Below are 14,690 nucleotides of genomic sequence, written 5' to 3'. Positions count from 1 at the left end.
GGATCAAACGATATCTCATGTCTCCTGCACTGGCAGTCAGGTTCTTTATCACTGGTGCCACCTGGGAAGCCAGAGCACAAAGCTTTCATGTACAATAAAATGATCTTGGATGAAGGTATAAAACTACACAATGGGAAGAAGATACCTGCTTAACAATAAATGTTGAGAAACTGTATATTCACACACAAAAGAATCAAATTAGACCCTTATCTTATGTCACACACAACAGTATACACAATATAGATTAAAGGTTTAAATTTAACACCTGAAACTATAAAACCTCTAGAAGAAAATAGAAGAGAATATCTTCAAAACATTGATCTTGACAACGATTTCTTGGATCTCATAACAAAAGCAAGACACTAACAGCACAAACGTGTCCCCAGTGGTTCAGTAGTAAAAAATCCATCTGCAGTGCAGGAGACTGGCAGAAGTTGTGGGTTCATTCCCTGGGTCAGGAAAGATCTCTTGGAGAAGGAAATGGCAACTCACTGCAATATTCTTGCCTGGCAAATCACGTGGACAGAGGATCCCATACCATGGGGTCACAAAAGAGTCAGACAAGATTTAGAGACTAAACAACAAAACAAGAAAGCAAACATAAACAAGTGAATCCATGTAAAACGTTTGTATATAGAAAAGGAATCAATCATCTGAGTAAACTGACAATAGACATAAAGGAAAAATATATTTGGAAATCATATATCTTATGAGAGGATAGTATCTGAAATCTGTAAGAAACTGCTACAATTCAATGACAATAATTACATAAATAAATACATAGATGATAGATAGTCTACTTTCAAAATTAGAAAAGGAATTGAATAGTCATCTATCCAAATACATACAAATGGCCAACAGGTACATAAAAAGATGGTTAACATCACCAAAATCAAGATCAAATCCACAAGATTTGATCTTGGATTGATCAAATTGGATTGGATTGATCAATTTGGATTGGATTTGATCAAATTCAATCAAGATCAAAGCCACAATGAACTATCACCTAACTCATGTTAAGATGATCTTTGTTCAAGAGAAAGAAAGAAAGCAAGAAAGAAAGACGAGAAAGAGAAAGGAAACAGATGCCGGTGAGTGTGTGGACAATTTTGGAACTCTTGTGCACTGTTGTTGTTTTGTAATGTAAAACAGTACAGTCATTTAGGAAGAAAGTATGAATACTTTAAAAATAAATTAGAAGCAAAAATGCTATAAGGCACAACAATCCAACTTCTGGTTATTTAGCTGAAAGAAATTAAAACAGAATCATATTTGCATTCCCATATTTATTGAAACATCATTCATAATATCCAAAAGTTCGAAGGAACCTAGATGACCATAGAAAAATAAGCTGACAAAATGGAATACTTTTGAGCCTTAAAAAGGAAGGATATTCTGCCATAGTCCACAATGTGGATGAACCTTGAAGACATTATGCTATGTTATACAAGCCAACCACAGAAGAACAGATACAACATGATATCAGATATAAGAAGTACCTAAATTTGTGAAAGCATAAAGTAGTTGTTGCTAATGGCTTGGGAGAACGGAAAATAGGGTTTAATGTTCAGTAAGTATATATCATTTCATTCATGCAAGAGGAACATATTCTAGAGATCTGCTGCAAAATAATGTGAAAACTGTTAATAGTAGTTTCCAGTGTTCTTGCCTGGAGAATCCCAGGGATGGGAGAGCCTGGTGGGCTGCCATCTATGGGGTCGCACAGAGTCGGACACGACTGAAGTGACTTAGCAGCAGCAGCAGCATTCTTGAATAATTAAGAGGGTAAATCTCATATTATATTTTTTAATGATACAATAACAGTAAATAATAATACAAATGAACTGAGAGAGTTCAGTTCAGTTCAGTTCCATCACTCAGTCCTGTCCGATTCTTTGAGACCCCATGTTCTGCATCACTCCAGGCTTCCCTGTCCATCACCAACTCCCAGAGCTTGCTCAAACTCATGTCCATTGAGTCAGTGATGCCATCCAACCATCTTATCCTCTGTCGTCCCCTTCTCCTCCTGCCTTCAGTCTTTCCCAGAATCAGGATCTTTTCCAATGAGTCAATTCTTTATATCAGGTAGCCAAAGTATTGAAGCTTCAGCTTCAGTATCAGACCTCTTCCCATGAATATTCAGGACTGATTGCTTTAGGATTGACTGGTTGGATCTCCTTGCAGTCCAAGGGACTCTCAAAAGTCATCTCCAACAATGCAGTTTAAAAGCATGAATTTTTCGGGACTCTGCTTTCTTTATAGCCCAACTCTCACATCCATGCATGACTACTGGAAAAACCATAGCTTTAACTAGATGGAACTTTGTCAGCAAAGTCATGTACCTGATTTATAACATATTGTTTAGGTTGATCATAGCTTTTCTTCCAAGGAGCAAGTGTCTTTTAATTTCATGGCTGTAGTCACCTTCTGTAGTAATTTTGGAGCCCCCCAAAATAAAGTCTCTCACTATTTCCTCATTTATTTGCCATGGGGTGATGGGATCAGATGCCATGGCCTCAGTTTTTGGAATGTTGAGTTTCAAGCCAGCTCTTTCACTCTCCTTTTTCAATTTCATCAGGAGGCTCTTTAGTCCTTCTTTGCTTTCTGCCATAAAGGTGGTGTCGTCTGCATATCTAGGGTTATTGCTATTTCTTCCAGAAAACTTGATTCCAGCTTGTGCTTCATCCAGCCTGGCATTTCGCATGAAGTACCCTGCATATAAGTTAAATAAGCAGGATGACAATATACAGCCTTGACATGCTGCTGCTGCTAAGTTGCCTCAGTCATGTCTGATTCTGTGTGACAGCATAGATGGCAGCCCAATAGGCTCCCCTGTCCCTGGAATTCTCTAGGCAATAACACTGGAGTGGGTTTCCATTTCCCTCTTCAATGCATGAAAGTGAAAAGTGAATGTGAAGTCACTCAGTCGTGTCTGACTCTTAGCAACCCCATGGACTGCAGCCTATCAGGCTCCTCCGCCCATGGGATTTTCCAGGCAAGAGTACTGGAGTGGGGTGCCATTGCCTTCTCTGACAGCCTTGACATACTCCTTTCCCAATTTGGAACCAGTCTGTTGTACCATGTCTGCTTTTAATTGTTGCTTCTTGACCTGCATACAGATTTCTCAGGAGGCAGGTTAGGTGGTCTGGTATTCTCATCTCTTGAAGAATGTTCCACAGTTTGATGTGATCGAAACAGTCACAGGCTTTGGCATAGTAAATAAAGCAGAAGTATATGTCATTCTGGAACTCTCTTGCTTTTTCAATGATCCAGTGGATGTTGGCAATTTGATCTCTGGTTCCTCTGCCCTTTCTAAATCCAGCTTGAACATCTGGCACTTAGTGGTTCATGTACTGTTGAAGCCTGACTTGGAGAATTTTAAGCATTATTTTGCTAGCATGGGAGATGAGTGCAATTGTGTGGTAGTTTGAGCATTCTTTGGTATTGCCTTTCTTTGGGATTGGAATGAAAACTGGCCTTTTCCAGTCCTGTGGCCACTGCTGAGTTTTCCAAATTTGCTGGCATATTGAGTGCAGCACTATCACAGCCTCATCTTTTGATTTGAAATAGCTCCACTGGAATCCCATCACCTCCACTAGCTTTGTTCATAGTGATGCTTCCTAAGGCCCGCTTGACTTTGCATTCCAGGATGTTTGGTTCTAGGTGAGTGATCGCACCATCATGGTTATCCCGGTCATAAAGATATTTTTGTATAGTTTTTCTGTCTATTCTTGCCCCTTCTTACTGATATCTTCTGCTTCTGATAGGTCCATACCATGTCTGTCCTTTATTTTGCCCATCTTTGCATGAAATGTTCCTTTTGTATCTCTAATTTTTGGAAGAGATCTCTAGTCTTTCCCATTCTATTCTTTCCTTCTATTTCTTTGCATTTATCACCGAGGAAAGCTTTCGTATCTCTCCTTGCTATTCTTCAGAACTCTGCATTCAAATGGGAATATCTTTCATTTTTATCCTTTACCTTTAGCGTCTCTTCTTTTCTCAGCTATTAGTAAGGCCACCTCAGACAAGAATTTTGCCTTATTGTATTGATTTTTCTTGATGATGATCTTCATCACTGCCTCCTCCACAGTGTCATGAACCTCTGTCTATACTTCTTCAGGCACTCTTGTCTATCATATCTAATTCCTTGAATATATTTGACATTTGCATTGTATAATAGTAAGGGATTTGATTTAGGCCATACCTGAATATTCTAGTGCTTTTTCCTACTTTGTTCAATTTAAGTCTGAATTTTGCAACCAGGAGTTATTGATCTGAGCCACAGTCAGCTCCTGGTCTTGTTTTTGCTGACTGCATAGAACTTCTCCATCTTTGGCTACAAATAATATAATCAATCTGTTTTTGATATTGACCATTTTTGATGTCCTTGTGTAGAATCTTCTCTTGTTTTGTTGGAATATGGTGTTTGCTATGACTAGTGCATTCTTTTGGCAAAATTCTGTTAGTCTTTGCCCTGCTTCATTTTGTACTGCAAGACCAAATTTGTTTGTTACTCCAGGTATCTCTTGACTTCCTACTTTTTCATTCTAATCCTCTGTGATGAAAACGACATGTTTTTTGGGAGTTAGTTCTAAAAGGTCTTGTAGGTCTTCACAGAACTCTTCAGCTTCTTCAGCATTACTGGAAGGGGCATAGACTTGGATTACTGTAATATTCAATGGCTTGCCTTGGAAATGAACAGAGATCATTCTGTCATTTTTTAGATTGCACCCGAGAACTGCATTTCACACTCTTTTGTTGACTATGAGGGCTACTCCATTTCTTCTAAGGGCTTCTTGCCCACAGTAGTATATATAATGGTCATCTGAATTAAATTCACCCAGTCCAGTCCATTTTAGTTTGGTGATTCCTAAAATGTCAATGTTCACTCTTGCCATCTCCTGTTTGACCACTTCCAATTTGCCTTAACTCATGGGCCTAACATTCCAGGTTCCTATGCGATATTTTTTTCTTTATAGCATTGGACTTTACTTCCATCTCCAGTTGCATCCACAGCTGGGCATTGTTTTCACTTTGGCTCAGTCTCGTCATTCTTTCTGGAGTGTTTTCTCCACTGTTTTCCAGTAGGATATTGGGCATCCATTGACCAGGGGAGTTCATCTTTCAGTATCATATCTATTTGTCTTTTCACACTGTTCTTGGGGTTCTCAAGGCAAGAATACTGAAGTGGTTTATCATCCCCTTCTTCAGTGGACCACATTTTTCCAGAACTCTCCACCACGACCCATCTATCTTGGGTGGCTCTACACAGCATGACTCATACTTTCATTGAGTTAGACGTGGCTGTTGTACATGTGATCAGTTTGATTCATTTTCTGTGTTTTTAATTTTCATCCTGTCTGCCCTCTGATAGATAAGAATAGGAGACTTATGGAAGCTTCCTTATGGGAGAGACTGTCTGTGTGGGAAACTGCCTCTTGTTCTGATGGGCTGGGCCATGCCCAGTAAATCTTTAATCAAATTTTCTGTTGATGAATGGGGCTCACTTCCCTCCCTGTTGTTTTACCTGAGACCAAACAATGCTGGAGGTAATGATAATGGCAACCTCCTTCAAAATGTCACTTGCAAGCACTGCTACACTCAGTGCCACTGACCCTGCAGCAGGCCACTGCCAACCCACGCCTCCGTGGGAGATTCCTGGACACTCACAGGCAAGTCAGTCTGTTGTGGGGTCGCTGCTCCTTTCTCCTGGGTCCTGGTGAGCACAGGGTTTTGTTTGTGCCTTCCAAGAGGTCTGTTTCCCTAGCTCTGTGTAAGTTCTGTAGTCAAATCCCACTGGCCTTCAAAGTCAAATTCCCTGGGCATTCTCAGTCCCTTTGCCAGATCCCCAGGTTGTTAAATCTGTTGTGCATCATAGAACTTTCTTAACAGTGCAAGAATTTATTTGGTATAATTGTTCAGCAGATTTTGGGTCCTCTGCTCAGTGGCTCTATGATGGGGTTAATGATGACCTCCACCAAGAGGACTTATGCTGTGTGACTCGGGTCTGCTGCAATCAGAATCTCTTCCCCTGTGGCAGGCCACTGCTGACCCATACCTCAGCAGGAGATACTAAAACACTCAAAGGCAGGTCTGGCTCAGTCAACTAACCAACAGAGTAGTTGCAGTTAAAAGAAGGTAAAATAAATGGGTTTAGATGTTTTGTGGAATTAAAAATCATACAAAGGGCTTAAGTATTGTGTTATGGAAATGATTTTAGCAATTAAGTAAATATGTATGGATGTGAGAGTTGGACTGTGAAGAAGGCTGAGCACCGAAGAATTGATGCTTTTGAACTGTGGTGTTGGAGAAGACTCTTGAGAGTCCCCTGGACTGAAAGGAGATCCAACCAGTCCATTCTGAAGGAGATCAGCCCTGGGGTTTCTTTGGAAGGAATGATGCTAAAGCTGAAACTCCAGTACTTTGGCCACTTCATGTGAAGAGCTGACTCATTGGAAAAGACTCTGATGCTGGGAGGGATTGGGGGCAAGAGGAGAAGGGGACGACAGAGGATGAGATGGCTGGATGGCATCACTGACTCGATGGACGTGAGTTTGAGTGAACTCCGGGATTTGGTGATGGACAGGGAGGCCTGGCGTGCTGTGATTCATGGGGTCGCAAAGAGTCGGACACGACTGAGCGACTGATCTCATCTGATCTGATGTGAAATATGTATGACGAGAGTAATGCATGACTCTTTTAGAGGTAAAGGAATAAATTTTACAAAACAGAAAGAAAAATAGCAACTTAGATCACAGGGTGTTGGGAACACAATTTGATGCTTCAAAAGGACAGAGGGGATAGCACACAGATAAAGTTGTCAGGCTTTCTTAATAACTAGGCATATGAATCTGAGTCATATATATAATATTTGGGTGATGACAGGTAGCATTTAAATTGTGACTTAAAGAGGACTTCAGAGTTGAGTCATAGAGTTCCGTTCTCAATTCCATACTATTTAACATTCTTCTTAAAGACTTCAAGACAAATAAATCTGAAGGTGATAGGAAGCTAAAGGGTCATAAGTATTCTTCTAAGGTCATCTCCAGTAGTTAGCTCAACCTGAGGAAAAGCAACATTTATCATGCTCGATTACACTACATGGTTATGTCTAAGGAGGAGTTATTTAAACTGTTATTTTAATCAAACACAGGTCAGTATATGTGATAAGATGGACTGATGGATTAAGACAAAAACAAACAGACCATAAAAATCTATATAGATGCATGAATGTGGTCCATAAAATCTCATTGCCTTTCTTGCACAATTTTGGAGAAAACTCAGTTAATTATATTACTCTTCATTTCTACATTTTGTCTCCACTGTTTATGCCTTCGGAGGAGCACAGAATGCAAACTCTTTCAACAGGAACTACTGTATCTATTACATACCATCTCTGCTTGAGTACTGATGTATAATGGGTTGCATTTTGATCTACAACCCAAACAGAAAACAACTTATCTATTCTTGGAAATGACCTAGATAAGAAATTGCTAGAATTTTTTTTTTTTATGGAACAATTAATATTTATTCTGATAAGTTTCTACAAGGATAGGAACAAATGCCTACTTAATTCTAACCACTTCCTTTGCTTCACAGCTGTGTTATTTGGTATTATAGTGAAATACTTCTTTGTATCAATCAGTGATCTCTAGTTGGGGGGTTTGGGATTATTTTTTCAATATTTGGATAACTTTGAAAATTTCTGTGTGCTTTAAAATTTTCAAAAGTTTAACACACATGATTTCATATAATCCTATAATATTTTTATCCCCTACTCTTATATTGCCCCTCCCCCGATTCCTCTTCCCACTGGTAATCACTAGTTTCTTCTCTATATTATGAGCCTGCATATTCCTTGTTTCTTCCACTGGCTTGCTTTTTTAAAAATTTATTTATTTTTAACTGAAGATAGTGGCTTTACAGTATTTTGTTGGTTTCTGCCAAACATCAGCCTGAAACAGTTATAGGTATACCTATACCCTTTCCCTCTTGAACATTCCTCCCTCCTGCTTCCCCATCCCACCATCTAGGTAGTTACAGAACCCCAGTTTGAGTTCCCTGAGTCATAAGGCACTTTCCCATTGGCTATATATTTTACATATTTATATATTTTCCTGGTGGCACAGAAGGTAAATTATCTTCCTGCAATGCAGGAGACCTGGGTTCAATCCCTGGGTTGGGAAGATCCCCTGGAGGAGGGCATGGCAACACACTCCACTGTTCTTGCCTGGAGAATCCCCATGGACAGAGGAATCTGGTGGGCTACAGTCTGTGGGGTCACAAAGTGTCAGATGCGACTGAGCAAATAAGAACATTTATTTTACAAAAGGTAATGTACGTTTCCATGTTACTTTCTTCATATATTCCACCCACTCCTTCCTCCCCAAACCCCATGTCCATAAGTCTGTTCACTATGTCTGTGTCTCCATTGTTACCCTGCAAATAATTTTATCAGTACTCTAGATTTTTCTAGATTCCATATATATACGCATTAGTATGCAATATTTGTTTTTACCTTTTTGACTTACTTCACTCTGTATAATAGACTCTAGTTTCACCCACATCATTAGAACTGACTCAGATATGTTACTTTTTATGGCTGATTAACATTCCATTGTATACATGTACCACAGCTTCTTTACCCATTCAACTGTTGATGGACATCTGGGTTGCTTCCATGTCCTAGCTGTTGTAAATAGAGTTGCAATGAACATTGGAGTACAAGTGCATTTTTCAATTTGGATTTCCTCAGAGTTTATGCCTAATAGTGGGGTTTCTGGTTCATATGGTGGTCTGGGGCCTCCTAATTGAAACTCTGTTCATTTCCAAGGCAAACCATTCAATATCATGGTAATCCAAGCCTATGCCCCAAACAGTAACACTGAAGAAACTGAAGTTGAACGGTTCTATGAAGAACTACAAGACCTTTCAGAACTAACACCAAAAAAGATGTCCTCTTCATTATAGGGGACTGGAATGCAAAAATAGGAAGTCAAGAAATACCTGGAGTAACAGGCAAATTTGGCCATTGAGTACAGAATGAAGCATGGCAAAGAGAATGCACTGGTCATAACAAACACTGTCTTCCAACAACATAAGATAAGACTCTACATATGAACATCATCAGATGGTCAATGCTGAAATCAGATTGATTATATTCTTTGCAGCCAAAGATGGAGAAGCTCTATACAGTCAGCAAAAAAAAAAAAAAAAAAAAAAAAGACCGGGGACTGACTGTGGCTCAGGTCATGAACTCCTTACAGCCAAATTCAGACTTAAATTGAAGACAGTGGGGGAAACCACTAGACCATTCACGTATGACCTAAATCAAATCCCTTATGATTATACAGTGGAAGTGAGAAATAGGTAAAAGGGACTAGATCTGATAGAGTGCCTGATGAACTATGGATGGAGGTTCATGACATTATACAGGAGACAGGGATCAAGACCATCCCCATGGAAAACAAATGCAAAAAAAGCAAAATGGTTGTCTGAGGAGGCCTTACAAATAGCTGTGAAAAGAGGAGAAGCGAAAAGCAAAGGAGAAAAAGAAAGATATAAGCATCTGAATGCAGAGTTCCAAAGAATAGGAAGGAGAGATAAAAAAGCCTTCCTCAGTGATCAATGCAAAGAAATAGAGGAAAACAACAGAATGGGAAAGACTAGAGTTCTCTTCAAGAAAATTAGAGATACCAAGGGAACATTTCATGCAAAGATGGGCTCGTAAAGGACAGAAATTGTATGGGCCTAACAAAGCAGAAGATATTAAGAAGAGGTGGCAAGAATACACAGAAGAACGTACAAAAAATAGTTTCATGACACAGATAATCACGATGGTGTGATCACCTACCTAGAGCCAGACATCCTGGAATGTGAAGTCAAGTGGGCCTTAGAAAGCATCACTATGAACAAAGCTAGTGGAGGTGATGGAATTCCAGTTAAGCTATTTCAAATCCTGAAAGATGATGCTGTGAAAGTGCTGCACTCATTATGCCAGCAAATTTGGAAAACTCAGCAGCGGCCACAGGACTGGAAAAGGTCAGTTTTCATTCCAATCCTAAAGAAAGGCAATGACAAAGACTGCTCAAACTACTGCACAATTGCACTCACCTCACACACTAGTAAAGTAATGCTCATAATTCTCCAAGCCAGATTTCAGCAATATGTGAACTGTGAACTTCCAGATGTTTAAGATGGTTTTAGAAAATGCAGAGGAACTGGAGATCAAATTGCCAACATCTCCTGGATCATCAAAAAAGCAAGAGAGATCCAGCAAAACATCTATTTTTGCTTTATTGACTATGCCAAAGCCTTTGACTGTATAGATCACAATAAACTGTGGGGAATTCTGAAAGAGATGGGAATACCAGACCACCTGACCTGCCTCTTGAGAAACCTATATGCAGGTCAGGAAACAACAGTTAAAACTGGACATGGAACAACAGACTGGTTCCAAATAGAAAAAGGAGTATGTCAAAGCTGTATGTTGTCACCCTGCTTATTTTACATATATGCAGAGTACAACATAAGAAACGCTGGGCTGGAAGAAGCACAAGCTGGAATCAAGATTGCTGAGAGAAATATCAATAACTTCAGATATGCAGATGACATCACCCTTATGGCAGAAAATGAAGAGGAGCTAAAGAGCCTCTTGATGACAGTGATAGAGGAGAGTAAAAAAGTTGGCTTAACGCTCAATATTCAGAAAACTAAGATCATGGCATCTGGTCCCATCACTTCATGGGAAATAGATGGGGAAACAGTGTCAGACTTTATTTTCCTGGGCTCCAAAATCACTGCAGATGTTGACTGCAGCAATAAAATTAAAAGACGCTTACTCCTTGGAAGGAAAGTTATGACCAATCTAGATAGTATATTGAAAAACAGAGATATTAATTTGCCAACAAAGGTCCGTCTAGTCAAGGCTATGGTTTTTCCAGTAGTCATGTATGGATGTGAGAGTTGGACTGTGAAGAAGGCTGAGCACTGAAGAATTTATGCTTTTGAACTGTGGTGTTGTAGAAGACTCTTGAGAGTCCCTTGGACTGCAAGGAGATCCAACCAGTCCATCCAAAAGGAGATCAGTCCTGGGTGTTCATTGGAAGGACTGATGCTGAAACTACAATACTTTGGCCACCTCATTCGAAGTGTTGATTTATTGGAAAAGACCCTGATGCTCAGAGGGACTGGATTCAGAAGGAGAAGGGGACGACAGAGGATGAGATGGCTGCAAGGCATCACTGACTCGATGGACATGAGTCTCAGTGAACTCTGGGAGTTGGTGATGGACAGGGAGGTCTAGCGTGCTGTGATTCATGGGGTCGCAAAGAGTGGAACATGATTGAGGGACTGAAGTGAGCAGAACTGATTGAAGTGGAACTAGTGGTAAAGAGCCTGCCTGCAGCAAATGCAGGAGATGCAAGAGACGCAGGTTCCATCCCTGAGACAGGAAGATACTCTGGTAGAGAGTATGGCGACCACCTCCAGTATTTATGCCTGGAGAAACTCATGGACAGAGGAGCTTTCAGGCTGCCATTCAAAGTGTCAAAAAGAGTCATACATGACTGAAGGGAATTACAACAGCACAATGGTTGTTTTCCTCCAATTTTTTAAAAATTCTCCACGTCTTCCATAGTGGCTGTATCAATTTACATTCCCACCAACAGTGTAAAAAGGTTCTGTTTTCTCCCCACCACTCTAGCATTTACTTTCTGTAGACATTTGGATGATGGCCAGTCTAAAGTCTGAGTTTTGATTCACATTTCTCTAGTATTGAATGATGTTGAGAATATTTGCATGGGTTTATTAGCCTTCTGTATGTCTTCTTTGGAGAGTCAGTCAGTTCAGTCTGTCAGTCGTGTCCAACTCCTTGCGACCCCTGTCCATCACAGACTCCCAGAGTTACTCAAACTCATGTCCATTGAGTCAGTGATGCCATTCAACCATCTCATCCTCTGTCATCCCCTTCTCCTCCTGCCTTCAGTCTTTCCCAATATCATGGTCATTTCCAAAGAGTCAGTTATTCACATCAGATGGCCAAAGTATTGGAGTTTCAGCTTCAGTATCAGTTCGACCAATAAATATTCAGGACTGATTTCCTTTAGGATTGACTGGTTTGATGTCCTTGCAATCCTATGGACTCTCAAGAGTCTTCTCCAACACCACAGTTCAAAAGCATCTATTTGTCAGTGCTCAGCTTTCTTTATAGTCCATGTCTCACATCTGTACATGACTACTGGAAAAACCATAGCTTTGATCAGATGGCCTATTTTTGGCAAAGTAATATCTCTGCTTTTTAATATACTGTCTAGATTGGTCATAGCTTTACTTCCAAGGAGTAAGCATCTTTTAATTTCATGCTGCAGTCACAAGCTGCAGTGATTTTGGAGCTCCCCAAAATGAAGTCTCTCACTATTTCCATTGTTTCCCCATCTATTTCCCATGAAGTGATGGGACCAGATGCCATGATCTCAGTTTTTGGAATGTTGAGTTTTAAGTCAAAGTTTTCACTCTCTTTTTTTCACTTTCATCAAGAAGCTCATTAGTTCTTTGATTTCTGCCATAATGGGTGTCATCTGCATAGCTAAAGTTATTGATATTTCTTCAGGCAATGTGATTCAGGCTTGTGCTTCATTTAGCTCAGCATATCACATGATGTATTCTGCATATAAATTAAATAAGCAGGATAAGAATATACATCCATGACATACTCCTTTCTCAATTTGAACCAGTCTGTTGTTCCATGTTCAGTTCTAACTGCTGGTTTAAGGTGATGTGGTATTCCCATTTCTTTGAGAATTTTCTACAGTTTGTTGTGATCTACACATCCAAAGGCTTTGGTGTAGTCAATAAAGCAGAAGTAGAGGTTTTTCTGGAACTATCTTGCTTTTTCAATGATCCAGTGAATGGTGGCTATTTAATCTCTGGTTCCTCTGCCTTTTCTAAATCCAGCTTGAACATCTGGGAGTTCACACTTCATGTACTGTTGAAGCCTGGCTTGGAGAATTTTGAGCATTACTTTGCTAGGGTGTGAGATGCGTGTGTGAATCACAATAAACTGTGGAAAATTCTGAAAGACATGGGAATACCAGACCACCTGACCTGCCTCTTGAGAAATTTGTATGTAGGTCAGGAAGCAAGGGTTAGAACTGGACATGTAACAACAGACTGGTTCCAAATAGGAAAAGGAGTACATCAAGGATGTATATTGTCACCCTGCTTATTTAACTTATATGCAGAGTACATCATGAGAAATGCTGGGCTGGAAGAAGCACAAGCTGGAATCAAGATTGCCGGGAGAAATCTCAATAAGCTCAGATATGCAGATGACACCACCCTTATGGCAGAAAGTGAAGAGGAACTAAAAAGGCTCTTGAGGAAAGTGAAAGCAGAGAGTGAAAAAGTTGGCTTAAAGATCAACATTCAGAAAACGAAGATCATGGCATCTGGTCCCATCACTTCATGGGAAATAGATGGGGAAACAGTGTCAGACTTTATATTTTGGGGCACCAAAATCACTGCAGATGGTGACTGCATCCATAAAATTAAAAGACTCTTACTCATTGGAAGAAAAGTTGTGACCAACCTAGATAACATATTCAAAAGCAGAGACATTACTTTGTCAACAAATGTCCGTCTAGTCAAGGCTATGGTTTTTCCAGTGGTCATGTATGGATGTGAGAGTTGGACTGTGAAGAAAGCTGAGCACCAAAGAATTTATGCTTTTGAACTGTGGTGTTGGAGAAGACTCTTGAGAGTCCCTTGGATTGCAAGAAGATCCAACCAGTCCATTCTGAAGGAGATTAGCCCTGGGATTTCGTTGGAAGGAATGATGCTAAAGCTGAAACTCCAGTACTTTGGCCACCTCATGCGAAGAGCTGACTCATTGGAAAAGACTCTGATGCTGGGAGGGATTGGGGGCAGGAGGACAAGGGGATGACAGAGGATGAGATGGCTGGATGGCATGACAGACTCAATGGACGTGAGTTCGAGTGAACTCCGGGAGTTGGTGATGGACAGGGAGGCCTGGCGTGCTGCGATTCATGGGGTTGCAGAGTCGGACACGACTGAGTGACTGAACTGAACTGAACTGAGATGAGTGCAATTGTGTGGTAGCTTGAATATTCTTTGACATTGCCTTTCTTTGATACTGCAATGAAAAATGACCTTTTCCAGTCCTGTGGCCACTGCTGCATTTTCCAAATTTTCTGGCATATTGACTGCAGCACTTTCACAACATCATTTTTTAGAATTTGAAGTAGCTCAACTGGAATTTCTTCACCTCCACTAGTTTTGTTCATAGTTGTGTTTCCTAAGGCCCATTTGACTTCACATTCCAGAATGTTTGATTCCAGGTGCTTGATCACACCATCGTGGCTATCTGGGTCATGAAGATCTTTTTTCATATAGTTCCTCTGTGTATTCTTGGCATCTCTTCTTAATATCTTCTGCTTCTGTTAGGTCCGTACCATTTATTTTCTTTATTGTACCCATGTTTTCATGAATTGTTCCCTTGGTATCTCTAATTTTATTGAAGAAATTCCTTGAGGAGTTTTCTTGAAGATAAATTTTCTATTTTTTTCTTCTTTGGAGAACTGTCTGTTTATGTCTTTTGCCCGTTTTTACGTGGGTTGTTTGTTTTTCTAGTATTGACTTTTTTGAGCTTCTTGAATATTTTGGAAATTAAT

The sequence above is a fragment of the Bos grunniens genome, chromosome X (genome assembly GCF_055505025.1).
Source record: "Bos grunniens cultivar Pamir isolate PY7600 chromosome X, Bosgru_T2T1.0, whole genome shotgun sequence".
In the NCBI taxonomy this organism is placed as follows: Eukaryota; Metazoa; Chordata; class Mammalia; order Artiodactyla; family Bovidae; genus Bos; species Bos grunniens.
The sequence above is the reverse complement of the archived record's forward strand: the minus strand, read 5'-3'. Positions refer to the sequence as shown.